The 12,005-nt window shown below is 42.2% G+C and overlaps 1 protein-coding gene across 3 annotated transcripts in view; it reads right to left on the reverse strand.

Annotated features, from left to right (window-relative positions):
• The window catches only part of BRINP1 (BMP/retinoic acid inducible neural specific 1), a 504,031-nt gene that overhangs the window by 388,194 nt on the left and 103,832 nt on the right, over positions 1-12,005 (reverse strand). The window contains exon 1 of one of the 3 annotated variants that reach the window (XM_082402245.1): positions 7,814-10,685. The exons of 1 other annotated variant lie outside the window; for it this stretch is intronic. The gene's annotated coding sequence lies outside the window, so the exon portion shown is untranslated. Of the gene's footprint in view, positions 1-7,795; positions 10,686-12,005 lie in introns of those variants that run through there. One more of the 3 variants, XM_082402243.1, reaches the window with a different exon arrangement.

A 12,005-nucleotide genomic window follows, 5' to 3' on the forward strand; every position in this document is an offset into this window, starting at 1 on the left:
TAATTAGTGCCCATTGGCCATCTGTATATTCTCTTTGGAGAAATGTCTATTTAGGTCTTCTGCCCTTTTTTTGATTGGGTTGTTTGTTTTTTTGTTTTTTGTTATTGAGTCGTACGAGCTGTTTGTAAATTTTGGAAATTAAGCCGTTGTCAGTCACATCATTTGCAAATATTTTCTCCCAGGTCATATAGGTTGGCTTTTCATTTTGTTTATGGTCTCCTTTGCCATACAAAAGCTTTTAAATTAGATTAAGTCCCATTTGTTTATTTTTTGCTTTTATTTCTATCGCTTGGGAGACTGACCTAAGGAAACATTGGGCGATTTACCCACCCTGCTCTTTCTTGCTACTATGACCATCCCCTCTTTTGAGCAGCAGCTACAGCCCGTGACTTGCATTGCTTCAGCAAAGGGATAGTACCTCAGAAGAAGAGAAAAGGCTTTTGAGTATCAAATGTCTAGGACCAGAAGGTACCCAAGGATGGGGCATTACATGCTGGATTTCTTACCCTTTTTTGTGCCATGTGATGCCTATAGAGACACCTTCTCAGAATAATGTTTTTATAGGCATAAACCACATTGCAAAATGATTTTACAATGTAAAATCATGACTCTCATACAAATATAAAGTGAACGTGTTTTAAAGTTTTTATTTAACTCATTAATGAATGAAGAAATCAGGAAGGTGTTACAAACTGGTTCAAAGGGGAATTCAAAGAGCAGAAACATACCTGGGCAATTAAAAATGCTAAAACAAATGTGTTAATACATGCAAAACTTGCTCATAACTGGAGTGTTTGGAAAGTGGAAAGATCAGGGAGAGAGTGGGAATCAACTGTACCTCTACAGGACAAATTTTACTTTTATGAACAAGACTTATTTCCATTACTCTCAGTTTTTCTTAACTTTCAGAGTTGTAAAACAGCTCAAAGCAATGAAAGATGGAAACTACTCTAGAATCAGATAACCAGAAGGTGCACAACAGGTTTTCTGACATTCTGTAAGAAACTAGTACTCATTTTTTGCCATTTCAAAAGTTTTTTTATAATTTTTTTCCTGGAAAATGAAATAGATACAAGCATCCAGGAAACCAATCATATAGAAACACACTCATTAGAATAGTTTAAATTTTGTGATATAGTAATACATGTGCTTCTTGAGTTAACATGATTTTGTAATGACTACTATAATTTCAGAATCACATGCATCAGCAAAATTTCTTCAAATTTTGAAATCTTCAAAGCCTATAATGTGATATGAAGATATCTATTATTTCTGTATTTTACAAAGCCACAGGTATTGTTAAAACCAATGTGATTTTTTTCTTACATTTGTAAGGGAAGGAAATGATACATTTCAGTTAGAATTCCACCAGACCCCATGTAAAGAAACTCTGAATTAGATTTTAAAAGTTTCCCCTCACTTTTAATGTTGAAATAAAAAATGATGACCCAAATCATCATTTGGGAAAGATGAAAGATGTGAAGAGGAAAGATGTGAAGTGAAACAAATTAAGTGAGTTAGACATCATTGATGTATTTGAGAAAGGTGTCCTTGGCTCTGTCTCCCCCAGGGTAACCAAGGAATTGGAGAAACCCAACACTGGTTTAGGGAATCTGAGAATAGAGAGTTAATATGCTCCTACTTCTTGGGTAGAAGTTTAGAAGTTTACAAGACCCCAGTGTTTGGGCAGACAGGACTGAGATGGTCTCCTAGAGTTTACCCAGAAGTCAAGACAATGTTTCCTGGGTGGTGGCACACATGTGTGAAGAGATAGACCACTCAGAGAGGGCTGTGGTGGAGAAGATGGGGGAATTCAGCAGTTACCTGCTAAGCTCATGCCAGGGGCCATAAAAGGAGTAGATCTTAACAGATTCCACACACAGCACACCTATCCCTATGCATATCCCCCAGAACTTAGATACAACTCAACAGAAAGGGGAGAATCTACCAAGGCATAAATACATGCCTCCCATATAGTAGAAGCGTGGCTTAAATAGAAATTACTTTCAATTATAGGAGGAAAATAAAAGCCCTATAACTTGCACAACCAAGTCTGTGAACTAAATGCTACCTCTTATATATTCCACCTGAGCAAATCTCCCAAGTCTCTTTCTCTCCATCCCATGGCCACTTCGCTAACTCAGACTCTTACCCTGGTTCAAGACCCTTCACCATATGGCTCCTCCTGATCTCCTAGCCTCACTCTCACCCCTCTCCCTGACAGGCCCCCATCACTCCTCATCACTTACAGCTTCTTTTTAAATTTTTTTACATTTTATTTATTTATTTTTTATACAGCAGGTTCTTATTAGTTACCTATTTTATACATATTAGTGTATATATGTCAATCCCAATCTCTCAGTTCATCCCACCACCACCACCCCGTCACTTATAGCTTCTGAAGCCACTCTGTTCTCTGACACTCCATGGTTTGGCCTGCACCTTATGCTCTGCCTTGAATGTCTCCTCATCTTCTTACCCATCCTTAAAACTCTTTCCTGAGGATTTGCTTTGGCCTCTCTATTCCCCAATTTCCCTCCCAACCTATTAAATCTTAGTTATCCTTCATGACCACACCCCTCTGACATAAATGACTCTTCTGTGAAGACTTCCAGAGCTCTTTCTCCCAAGGTATTTGTGATACTGTAATTTATAACAAGAAATTTGGTCTTCATCCACAGTTCCAAGGCACAGAGCTCCTAAACCCTTGGAACTTCCTAAGTGATGTTCCAGGTGATAAAGATGACTTTCGTTATGTTACGACTTTTGGAAGGCACCTAAAGATGGGGGCTGGATGCCAGTGCAGCCAATCCAGTGATTAGAGGGTTTGAACTTTCAGTCCTACACCGGCTTGCCAGAAAACCACCAGAAGCTAGGAAGAGGTAAGGAAGGATTCCTTTGCAGGTTTCAGAGAGAGCATGGCTCTACCAATACCTTGATTTCAGACTTCTAGCCTCCAAAACTGTGAAAGGAAAAATGTCTGTCATTTCTAGCCACCCAGTTGGTGGTCCTTTGTTATGGCAGCCCTATCAAACAAATACAGAGGTTTCCTAGAGGAAGTAACATTTGAATAAGTTCTGTATTTCCAAACAGAAACACAGGATTTATTTGCCCAACAGACGTGGACCAGAGGATTTTTTTCTTTCTGTATTTTTCCTAGTTTTTATAAGTCTGCATATTTCATGTAGACATTCTGATGTCCTGCCTCCCTCAAAAGATGAAAAGAGCCATACACCACCATTAGCTGGAGGTCAATGGCGGCTGTTCCTTCAGGAGGAGCGTGTGTTCTCAGGTCGCCCCACTTCCCAGAACTCTCACACCTCACCCTCTCCACTCTTTACATTTCCAGTCTGGCATCTATATCATCATAAATGCATGAATCAGGTCTAAGATTTTTAGCCAGAAGAGAGTTCAGACAATAAGTCTCTGCAAATCTCCCCTGGAGCCCCCATGAATGGCGCTGATTGTCACCTGTCCTCCAGAGCCCTGGTCACTTGCCTGTGTCAGTAGCAGTGGGGAGATGAAACCTATCCCACTATCTTTAATTAAATCACCATTCCAGACACTCTCTTGCTCTGCAACTTATTACCATACCCTGGATCTTTTACCCTTGCTGCTGAATTCCAATGTGATGGATCTCAAGTCCCCTACGTGTTCCGCAATTTGCTCTTTAAGTGGAAACGTTTACATTTTGATTGCCTAATATGTTTCTATCATCTTCCATCCAGCAGGATGTCAGGGCCCTCTGTACAGCACTCAGTAAAGGAAACCAGTCTAGACTGCAACCCCTTCATTAAGACAAAGCTCAGGTCAAACCCAATGCACCCAAGAAACCTTCCAGGGCTGTATAATGTGACTATCCCCAGTCACCAGGGAAACCAAGTCAGAAAGACCCAGATGTGAATTTTAGCTTCACTACTTATTACCTGTTTGGGCAAATTACTTGACCTCTCTAAATTTTATCTGTAGTACGCACATAAAAATCATCTGAGACATAAGATTCTCATGGTGATTAAATGAGATAAGCATATATAAAATGCTTAGCGCAATGCCTCCCATGTAATAAGCACACTTTAAAGTTGGCTGTTGTTGTTACTCTAATTGTTATTGTTATCAGTTTCATTGCTGTTTTTATTGTTGCTGTTACTATTATAGCAGTAATCCTCCATTATAATGCTCCAAATAGGGTCTAAAAATTCAATTGTGTACAATGTGGGATCCCATTATTGCAAAATTTAAGAAAAAACTAAAAGGCTATTATGACGCAGGGGAGAACTGCCTACCATGTTATACCCGATATGACATGTAACAGCTGATATCATGTCATCATGATATGTGTATTTTTATAGGGTTTCTCTGTAGTGCATTTACTCTGGGGAAAAACTAAACTTGTGTGGCACCAGTTGGAGTCACAAGGCAGATCAGATATCACAGAAGACCCCTCCCTGGTCAGAGGGTATTTGGAGAGGCCTGGAGCTGTGCATAGAGCTGTGAGCTCTGATTTAAGCCAAAGATCATAAAGAAGGGTCAAGCTGGAGGGGGTGTACGAGGCATGGTGATAGACAGACTTCATCTGGGATGCCACCTCAGGCTGATGGAGATACAAACGGATAGGACCTCTGGATAATAATCAAGTCACATGTACCCCCTGGGAATCTGAGTAGCCTGTGTTCTCATTAAGTTGGAAAGCCAACAAAGCAGCTTTGTTTGTTTTTGCACTTTCTCTGCAATTACAACTTTCCACCAGAGCACTGCCATTTCTCTGTGCAAAAGACAAGGCTATATTAATACAGTGAAAAGTCTTAAATATGACCAGACCAAAACGGATACAAGGTAGTCATCTGTCTTGCCTTGTTATGAACCATGTAATCCCCCTAAGGAACAACTTGTTTCGTGTCACTCCTCTGATCAACAAGCTTCCAGAGTTCCCTGTTACTGAAAGAGCAAGGTCTAAATTCCTAGGAGGTTGCATGTTGCAAATGTGAGGAAGACAAGCATATAAGTAAAAGAGGTGGCAGCCAGCAGAACTTCAATGTTGTGTTTACTGTCTGTGAAAAACATCATCCAGTCAGTCACTCTGGTCAGCAACCTGGGCATCACCCTCAATTCATCTCTTTCCTTCTCCTTACACACTCATTACATCAAATAATCAATATATCAATCACTGAGATCTTTTCAGTGTAACTCCTGAATAGCTCTTGAACTTTTCTACGTTTTCTATTCCCTCCACTACTACCGTTGTCCAGGCTTGAATTATAGCCTGGGCATAATTTGGTTCCCCAAGGCTTTCCCATTTCTCCCCAGATTTCCATCCTTCATATTTATTTTCAAAGTGGGAAAAACTGATGTGTTTGTGTATGCAGGGGGAAAGTGGTGAGGAAGGAGGCAGTGGCCATGAGGAAGAAGGCAGTGGCCATGAGGAAGAAGGCTTGGATGGAGAAGAGACAACTAATCATAACAGCTAACTTTATATTGAGTGATTATTGCATGCCAGGTGCTGTGCTAAATGCTTTTTTGTTCATTATCTCATTTGATTCTCCACAAGTCCCTTGAGGTAGAAAAGGGAGGCTCCAAGGATGTGATATGTTAAAAATGGCTGTACATTTTTTATTGTTCCTCCCATTGAGAAAGAGAGTCAAATTCCCTTTTCTTTGAATCCAGGCTGTCCTAATAACTTATTCAACCAGGAGAATGCAGCAGAAATGATGTTCTGGACCTTCTGAAGCTTGGTCATAAGAAGCCTTTCTTGTAATACTCTCTATCTCTTAGAGCCTTGAGAAACTGTAAAAAGTCCAACAACCTTGAGAACCTATGAGAAGATTCTACAAGAACCAACCTATGAGAAGCACAAACCACGGGGAGAGGTTGTGGAGCATGGGATTCCACGTGGAAATAGCTACAGTCTGAGGAGCACTGAGGCACAAAGCATGGGAGTGAAATAACCATCTTAGAACGGGATTCTTCAGATGATGCCACATGGATCCAAGACAAACTGCCCAGCTGAGCCCTGAATTCTTAATCCACTAAATTGTGGTCAAAATAAAATGTCTATTGGAAACCACTAAGTTTAGAGATTTTTTTAAATGCCGTAACAGGTAACCTGAACAGACAGATTAACTTTTGATCAAAGTCACACAATAGATGTTGGAACTGAGTCTCCAATCCAGGTGGTATGAACCCAGAGTCTGCTCTCTTAACCATGGAGCCCATACTGTGTCCTTAAATGGAGAATGCTGGTTAATTGAGTTGGGAAAGTCAAATGTTTCCAGAGAACAAGGCATCAGAGCCCAGAGTGAGGAAGGGAGAAGGGGAAAAGGACTCTCATTTATCAAGGAGATTCTGTGTTTAGTCACTGTGCTAGAAATACTTTTTCTGATTTAATTCTTGAAAAAAACCCTTTTAAAGCAGGCATTTTTAACACCATTTCACTAAACAAAAGATAGAAACATGTTTCAGAATAACCTGCCAAAATCCGACATCCAGGAAGTCACAGAGTTGGGTTTTAAACTCAGGTCAGGATCCAAAGCCACTGTGAGCATCGTGCTGGATGTCCTGCTAACTGAGTGAATTTCAGGAGCAGGTCCCAGCGCTGGACTCCCCAGAAGGAAGACATCCGTGCCTACAAGGGCAGGCTTCTGTTCCAGGTAGGCACTGAGCATGCTAAGGTCAGAAGGGATTTATTTCACTTCTACATCAGAAGACAAAAACTTTTAATTAAAAGAAGAGAGAAAAAACTGCCAGAGACTGAGCAGGAAGTCCACGCCACCTGACAGTTTCAATTTTCACTTACAGCTTACTTTCACCGATTGATATCCTTCTCTTGCCCGCTGAAAAGAACCATTAGCTTCTATAAATCACCTTCCAAAGTCACAGGCAACTGCCACTTTAACCCTCACTTGGACAGGAATTCAGCAACAACAACGTCTGCTACGTTTTGCTGATCACTAACTGTGTGTCAGAATCTATGCAGAGTGCTTGCATCCGTAATCCCATTTAACTCCCCAAAATCCCTGTGAGGTAGGGGCTATTAGCATCTCTCATTTAAAGAAAGTTAATCAAGTTTCTGTGTTGTAAGACTTCCCAAAACCCCTGCCATGCTGCTGTGCCTGAGAAGCTCCAAGAGGGAGTTATTATTATTGTTGTTGTCAGTATTATTAGTAGTATTATTTTCTCGCTCCACTTTATACAGAATTGACACTTTCTTGTTGTTTACTATGCTCCAGACACAGTTCACTATTCTAAATGCTTTCTAAGCATCAACTCATTTAATGACCTTCACAACTTCAAGTATTTGTTGTAATTTTGTAGATGAGGATACTCAGGCATGGAGAGGTAAAGAAATCTGCCCCAGGCACACAGCTGGGAAGTGGGAGAGGCAGAATTCAAATGCAGGCAGAGGGGGTGTGCTCGTCACCAATGGATTGTGCTGAGATATCTCAAAGGCTCAGTAGTCCACGGAGCACATACAGAATCTCTGAAGTTCTTTGAGATTGTACTCTGGAAGTCTTCAGCCACTGGCTGAAGAACTGCTGTTTTAGCCCTGATCATTGGCAGCTGTGTGTGTGCTGATGCACTAGCATCCCCGACCATGGCAGAGCCTCTTGCCCCACCTCTGAGACTGGGTCCCCTGGGCTACCAAAAGCTGCCAAAACAAAACACAAATCAATGGCGGGCTGATCACCACTAAACCTCCTCTCCTGAAAGGCTGATTCAGCCAGACCTCGCCCTCCCCATGCCCACTCCCCCACCCCCCGGCTGCTGAGGTGCCAGCATGCCTCCCACGTAATCACACTACCTGGCTTAGGATACAGACATGTCGTGGCAGGCTGGCCGCAGTGAGGAAAAGGAGGTGTCTGTTCTCTGCCTCCGACATTTCCACGTTCAGCCTATGAGAGCAGAAGACAGAGATCACCAGCCGTGGCAGGATGCCGAGCATCCCAGGAAAACACCTGCCGACAATCAGCAGAGGCTTCTAAGAGCTCCATTCCTGAGCCTTCTCTTTGGTGTCTTCCTCTGAATCTTTGCTCAGCTGCTACTGCTGTGTCACTGGCACCCCAGACAAGGAGTTGAATGACCTTATAAAGTAAAAGACTCTAAACTGAAAGGATCTTAGGGATTATTTCACCCTGTCTCATCATGTACACACACATACATCATGTACACTAGGAGACTGAGGTGCACAGAGTGAAAAGGGCTTCAGACCTTTCTGATTTGAGTTAGGATCCAAACTAGAATGTCCTGAGTCCCAGTTCAGTGTTCTTTCCAATAGTACAGTCATTTCGTAGATTGTTAGGGGGAGCGAATTAAGAACAATTGGTCCAGGTGTCTAATTTTATAGCTGGGAAACTGAGGTTCAGAGAGAAGGAAAGCCCTAATTCATAAACAATGATTTTGCCTTGGTTATTTGTGTTCATATACTTCCCTCGTGAGTCTGCAAGTGCCATGAAACTAGAGTCCTTGCTGGATTCATCTTCATACCTAGGAAATGACTGGCACAGAGCAAATGCTCAATAAATCATAGTCAAATGGATGATGGATCTAAGAACAAATGAATAAATGCACAGTGGAATGAATAAATGGATGAATGAATTAATAAATAAATTCATCTAGCTTAAAGTATTGGTCCCTATTGGGAAGAGATTCCTAGGGAAGTAACACTTGAAGTTGTCATCACTCATCAGTATCAGAATTCAAGTCAGTTTCAAATGTTTTCCTAAGCATGCAGTTTGATGAAGAGAGAACAAGCAATCCACATCAGCAGGGAGAGGTGTTTGGTGGGAGGAGAAGCTTAGATCTGGTAGGGTGGGACTGCTAGACAGATAACATGCTTGCATTTCTTTTCAGGTTACTAAGTTCTCTTTAGACCCATTATCTCATTAATCCTCAAGAGGGCTCAGTGGTGTGTATATCATGCCCACTTCTCAGATGAAAAGACTGAGGGTCACTGATAGAAAAGAACCCACCCATGACCACTTGGATCCTTGGGGGAGAGTCAGGCTTGGAATCCATGCCCTCCCATTCTGCTCTCTGCCAGGTGGTATTGGAAACTGTGCTGAGGGTTAGAGGGGTCCTGAAGATACCTTTTGCACCATTAAACCAAAAACAGCTTGTGCTTTTTTCCAGAAAGAAATCTGTAAACAACTGGTGTCACCATGCTGGGCCCCCGTGGGCTCAGGAAGGATTAAACTATAGCTCCATGGACTGAGCTCATTTCTCACTCTGTCTCATTAGGAGTGGCCATCGGCACCTACAGCCGAGAGCTGGCCTGTCATCCACTCACACCTCCCACTCCCAGGTGACAGCCCCGCGGGCTGCTCCATTCCATGTCCGATGTCAATTTCTTGGAGACAAATGGTGGGGCTTTTTCTAAGAAACTGAAATGTGCTGTTTTTTCAACAAATATTTATTGAGCACCCTGTGTATACCTCTGTGTGCTAGGTGCTTTGGGGAAGAAGAGAATGAACAGTCCTATTATATGCTAAGCATGACACTAGATATTTTATACACATTATCTTATTTATTAGTATCATTATTCTTGCTGCTGCTATTGTTGTTTTTATTTAAGGCTCTCTTTTATTGAGCACTTATTCTGTACCAGAATTTTACCAGGCACTTTGCACTTCTTCTGTAACGATGATGAGGATGAGGATGAGGATGATGACAATGACTGCACAGGGCTGAACAGTGCTTCTCCCCCAAAGTTCATTCCCCCTCTAGAATCTCGGAATCTTATTTGGAAATGGGTCTTTCTAGATGTAATGAAGTTAAGATGAGGTCACAGAGAATTACGGTGAGCCAAAACCCAATCCCTGGTACCCTTATAAGAAGACGGAAATTTGGACACATACACAGAAAAAAGAATGCTACATGAAGATAGAAACCCAAAGGGAGAACATCATGTGAAGAAAGAGGCAGAGATTGAAGTGATGCACCTATGAACCAAAGAACACCAAACATTGCCGGTGCCACTTGAAGCTAGGAACAAACAAGGAAGAATTCTCCCCTAGAGCCTTTGAAGGCAACATGGCCATGATGACACCTTGATTTTGGACTTCTAGCCTCCAGAATTGTGAGATAATCCATTTCTGTTGTTTTAAGCTAAGCAGTTTGTGGTAATTTGTTAAGCAGCCCTAGGGAAATGAATACAATGATTTTACTTGTCCTTTCTTGAGTACTTTCCACGGACAGCACTATACGAGAATTTCACATGAATTATCTCCTGTCTCATCTTGAGCATAACCCATAAGGGATCCCCTAGCCAGAGTATCTGCAAGATTTTCCAACACCAGAAATCACAACCAACTGGTTTACTCCTTGAGTTTCTCAAGTGTTAACTCCCAAGGAGAGAGCCCAATTGGCCCACCTCATCTTGGGTCAGAGCGTGGATCATGGGCCACCGTGGAGCTAAGAATGTGTTGCTTATCATTCAAGAGTCCCCCTGGCCTGATCCAATCTTCTGTCATCTAGAGTTGGGGAAAGAACAAAGGAAAAGGTTAAGGCCAAGCCATGGATGTTCAGGAGATCACAAAGTCTCTCTGAATTGTATTTTGCCACATTCCAAGAGGACCTAAGGTCAAGCAGAGAAAATATGGGCTTTATCAAGATGAGGGAGATGCTATTATCCAGTTGTGCTTTCCCTCAGCACTCTTGGCAAGTCACATAAACTCTCTAAGCTTTAGTTTCTTCATCTATAAAATGGGGATAATTGTTTCCTCACGTGAGTATGCTGAAGAGGAGACAATTAATACCAACAGTGGGAAATACAATAGATCCTCACTGCATAGCTGCTTCTCTTACCATTGTAAGGATAATGCTGTCTAGCCTATCTATTTGGATATTGTAATTATTTATTTGAAGCAGTTTGGTTAAACATTTATTAAGTGTCGACTATGTATATGAGTATCATCACACATGAAATGTCTCTGAGAATGCCCTGGACACATGTCTGAGTTCTGTCACTGGTGTTACTATGATCATCATCCTGCATCTGGTGGACCAACTCTAGACAGCTGGGCTGATGCTGCACCAAATAATCTGAGTTAGGGATTCTTAGCAGGCAGGCAGGCAGAGCCAGAGCCCTGCAATGAAGGTAAAACAACTCTAAAGAGATAGCCAGGGGACTTCTTTCCTATATTAAACTATTGATTTTTTTATAAACTAAGAGCACAAAAGGCCAGTGAAAACAATTGAATCCCAGAGCTGGACACCAAAAAAATCAGACGTTCTTTGTCCCTTGTTGGCCACTTTCATGAAGTGACTTCCTTTTAGAGAAAAGATGAAACTCCTTTATTTCTAGGAAGTAAGAGGAAGGCAGGGAGGAAGGGGGAGAGCAAGGGAGGGAGGGAGGGAGCAGTATGAGAAAAGGCTCTAAACTGGAGGACAGGAAACCTAATTTCTAGCTCAACTCAGCCACTGAGCAATTCCTTCCTTTCTTCCAGAGATCAGGTGGTAAAACTTGATGCTCTCTACATTTGGACAGTCTGCGACTCTGTTACGGGAGGGAGGCAGGGAGGAGAGAAAGGATGGATGAAAGAAGAGAAGACCTGTAAGAACACACAGTGAGCCCAGGAAGAAGGTTCTGGTTGGATTAACTCTTGAGCTTCATCTGGACTCCAGCTATGAGCCCAGACAATGTTCCCATCAACGACCCTTGCCCTCAGCTGGTAGTGGGGACTGAAGCTTCTTCAACTGGGAAGGGAGCTCTATTTAACAAAACTAAGCCAAAGTATGAATACGGAATTCTGGGCCTTGGAAGGGCCATGCAGGAACCTTGAGGTACCACGCTGGGCCTCGAGGAACCCTGAAATACAAGCTCCTTAGCTTCAGGGTAAAATGCTACTCCACTCTGGAGTCATGCCTTGGGTAGGTGTAGACCACTCAGAGAAAACTATGCTCCATTTCTCTTCAAGACTGACACCTCCTCCTATGACTGCAGACTGAGATTTAATGGTACTTACTGAGAGCATCATTTTGGTACTCTACGTGCACCAGCTCCCCAGCTCCTG

Source organism: Balaenoptera borealis (assembly GCF_965194805.1).
Source record: "Balaenoptera borealis genome assembly, chromosome: 8".
Lineage (NCBI taxonomy): Eukaryota > Metazoa > Chordata > Mammalia > Artiodactyla > Balaenopteridae > Balaenoptera > Balaenoptera borealis.